Below are 4,487 nucleotides of genomic sequence, written 5' to 3'. Positions count from 1 at the left end.
TTAGGTGACAAATGACAATGATAGTGTACTTGAACAATATTCGCATACTTATCGATCAAACTATAAAATGTGCATGTTAACTAACATATTAAAAGTTTAATGTATATGACATTCATTTTTCATCTAACGTCTAACATGTTAACAATTTTCACAAATGAATGCTAGAGAAAGTTTGTTAACTACTTCATCTAAAAGCTCGATTATTTAAAAAAAAATCACATGTATTCATCTAAATTTTATCTTCAACACTATAATAACACACTAAGACCAACAAAATTTCTAGCACAATAATTAAGGAAAAACTCTATCTAACAAGTGCCAATTTCAAAATCTTGAATGGCAATGAAAAGATGGATTTGTTAAACACTAGGGAGTTGACATTTGTTGAAATAGCTTGTGGTTTGTGGGATTAGGGCTCCAATTTGAGCTCAGCAACTGCGTCTGTTTGCATAGTCTTTATTGATTATTTTAATATAAGTGCCTTTAGGATAATAACAGCTTGATTATTATATAATAATTAATATTAAAAAGTAAAGCAAAAGTCATTGGGGTCTCTTTCTTGGATTATTAATGTACAAGTTTGTACTGTAATAATTGTATACTTTTTTTCAACATGAAAGAAGACCTTTTTGTGTCTCTTAAGAATGGCACAGCTTATTTTAATTATGTAACTTGTCAAGAGTAAAATTTTGCACTGGTTAAGTATGAAAATAATAATTAGTATAGCTCCATTAAACAAGATTAACTTTTTAATTAAGATTGAACTCCATAGCCTAAGATGTATGATTTAGGGCTCTCGGGTCTCTACATTAATTATATGATATTGTACAAGGCTTGACACTTCTGATTACGACAATTTTAAATGGTGAACTCTATATATATCATTAAATAATTGAAAAAGAACAATCAAAATATTATTTATAATGCTGCTCAGTACTTTTAATTTCTAGCCATTATTTTGGAAAAATGATGTTTTTGAATAGTGATTTTTTGAAAAATATGTGATTAAAAATATCATGTCAACGGATATTCCCCCTAGAGGCTAGAAATATAGTGCAAGTACATTTACAATTAGCCATTGGTTTGTATAAGAAAAAAATTAACAAAGAATTAAGGAGTACAATTTCATAATAAAGAATTAAGTGCTTAATTTGTCAAAAGTTGAGAATCGATAGTCGATAACTTTGAATAAATTGATAGGAATTCGCGCCAAGACTTTCTTATGTATGGAAAAATATATTTTGTTGGTATACTGAAGTAGCTAAGTTGAAACAATTTTCATTGGTACTTTAGGCCTTGAATGACGTACGATCCCCGCGACTGTCAATTTGGAGGGCCATGCTCAATAACAAGTCAATAAATTATGCATATCATTTCTCTATTTACTTTTTATTTTCTCTTTCTTCTTTGAGGTAGGGTATGGGCGGCATTGGGTGACGATTGGAATAGCATAACAGATATAATTTTCATACTTATTTGATGTAAGATATACTCTTAATGTCCACTTGCAAGTTGATGACTCATTTTGAGAACATTAATCTTGAAATTTTTGTGCTCATTTGAGTTTTAGCCATTGACTCGTTAAAACTCAATGATATCTGATATCATATTAAGATTTGACACTCTATATATGTTAAAACATGAACTTTCTTAAGTGTACTAGTTCAAGCTTTTATTTGTTGTGTATTTATATATTCGTTATTGAACGTGAGGTTTACCCTTAATTAACATCGTGTAGATCTGATATTGCGTCAATTCAAAGGAGTTATGTGAGGATGTGTTGTGCAGACCAAAAGCAGGGTCAGTTTACAGTAACACAACATATTAGATAAGATTTATCAAAATTAACATAGTCATTACTAAAGACCTACTTGCTTGGCATGCTCTCATAAATCTAGCAATGAATAATCAAATAAAAATTATTCATGTAATCCTACTCAAAATTTCTTCACCTAGCATTTTTCAGCTAAGTAAATTAGTTCAGCAACAATCATACTTACTAATTATTTGCTATGTAGATATTAATTAAGCCTATTGGTGAACCATTCTTATCTTGTTATCCAGAATTTTTTCACCAGCTCTCCTAAAAAAAGTCAAAAGTTTTGGTTTTTCTTGATGATGCATGAAATGCAGAGTCAATGGAGAGAGAGAAAGATATACCATACACACACATAATGTACAGAGAGATAGATATATATAATACATACATAGATGTACACCTAGAGAGAGAGAGAGAGATTCTAGCCTTGAGAGAGACAAACAGAAGCTGGTTTTTCTTCTCCCTACATATATGATTAAATTTGATAATTTAAAATTGCAATCTTTATTGAATTCGGATAGTTTTCTTCTTGTCTTATAAGAAAAATGCATAAGAAAAATATTATATTAGGGAACAAAGGTCAATCAATGGAGGGCCCCTCTCTAAAAGCTTTGAATTTTTAAGGCCAATTTCTGAATTGTTTTTCTTAACTTTTTATATTAAAATTCTTTCTTTTCATATTATTAATATAAAAACCCTAGCTTTTGGACTAAGCCAACCAGACTTGCTATGCCGTAATCAGCGACTGATCAATAAGTCGGTAAGAAAATTACCGAATAGTTAAGAGAATTTTCAACTTTTCTATGATGGGGTGTAGAGTATACAGATTTTATTTATTTATTGATAACACATATTCATTTCATACGTCAAAACGCTTTGAAAACCTAGAAAAGATTTAAAATTTTCTATGGTTTATTTTTTTATGATTTAATAAAAATTGAAAATTTTAAGGAGGTGTTATGGAGACTTTTTGATCAAAATATTTGAAAACTTTGGTTAGGAATTGCACATAATTTTGGGTTTGTTGCAAATTTCAATTAAGAATTAACTTATTGCTAGTTTCAAATATTATAAGATATTAACAAGTGATTAGTGTTTGAATTAAAGATGCATAGATTTTTTGAGCTAAATACTAAATTTATAAAAACAAATTTCTAATATGACGTTTGTCAAAATGTTGCGTGTTATAATTACATTTTCATTTGTTGTCTCATGTCACATTTCCCGTTTCCATGCAAACTTGAATGGGGAAGGAAAAGAACAGATAGATTTTTAATTTATCTCTAGCTTCCTTTCTAATTTTTAATGTTGTGGGACAATATACAATGACCTTTCTGCAAACAACATTTAGGCTACTTTTGTTGTTGAAAAATACAAATCACTACGGAAAAGTAAGGTAAAATGATTGTTAATGAAATGATCAACATGCTACAAACAACAACAGTTTAATTTTCGAGTGATGTTACATGTACACTTTTCATATATATAATGTCTTACACCCCCTCATATGTAGAGAGCCCCACATATAATTTATTATGTGTGGGTTTTCATTCATGTGAGGGAGTGTAATCCATTATGTATACGGAAAATGTACAAGTAGATTAATTCTTAATTTTTAAAACAAACAAAATATCAGTTAATTAAATGTGACCATGGCATTAGATATTAGTGAAAAAGATGAACAGAAAATTCAAAATCTGTGCTCCCTTCCTATCCTTTTCCCTTCCCCTAGCAGGATGATGAAATTTCTTGATCAAACGTGCATGGCATTAGAAATCGTGAAAGTTTAAAGAGCGATTCTGTTTTGGGATTTTATTCTTGCAGGAGGGCTCCTGAATCTTGGAATTTTGTTTTACTTTTGCATAGGGAAGAAAAGAAAATTCTAAAACAATCTTTGGGGTGAACGCGATTTCACTCTTAAATAATGAATACACAATCTTTTTAGTTTCAGTTTTAAATATCTTTCAAGAGCAAATAGTCAAGGTTCTAGATGAACTAAAGCATTAAGTATAAAAAAATTATTTCTTCCACTATTGTAATGTATACTCGATTCTTTTAGTTGTTGAATCACCCTTTAAAAAAAAAAAAAATTATTTATTTCAATGGTCTTTGAACACACCTGTGCATAGAATTTTTGGATTTGATATGAAAATAACTATTAACCTAAAAGAGCTTGAATCACTATTTTTAAATCTTAAAAAGGACAAACTTTTAGAATGGAACCTCAAAATATACCATAGCTCGTAAATTAAGTTTAAATAAGAAATCTTTCTTTCTAATGCTCAAACAAGTTTTTGAATTTTAAGATTGAATGAGTGACTATCTAGAGATGACGTATTTATTGCAAATCCCACATTGTTATGCAATAATAATTAATAAATAAGAGTTTGAGCTATTTGACTTAAGATTATTGCATAGTTGTACTTTAGAAATATAACTCCAAGACGCAATATCGTTGACCATTAAGAACCAATTATATGCTCTTACAAGAATAATTATTCGACGACAAGATAAGAGAAGGGAGGCTTCTTCTTGATTTTTGCAGGACCATTATCTCCCTACAATAAATTATTGAAAATCAAGAAAGGCTAATAATTTTAATATTTGCATCTAAGTGAAATTTATGCAGTTGTTTGTCATGTTCTACACAATACAGAATTTGAGTTAC

Source organism: Olea europaea, chromosome 10 (assembly GCF_002742605.1).
Source record: "Olea europaea var. sylvestris chromosome 10, O_europaea_v1, whole genome shotgun sequence".
Lineage (NCBI taxonomy): Eukaryota > Viridiplantae > Streptophyta > Magnoliopsida > Lamiales > Oleaceae > Olea > Olea europaea.
This window is presented reverse-complemented; position numbering follows the sequence as displayed.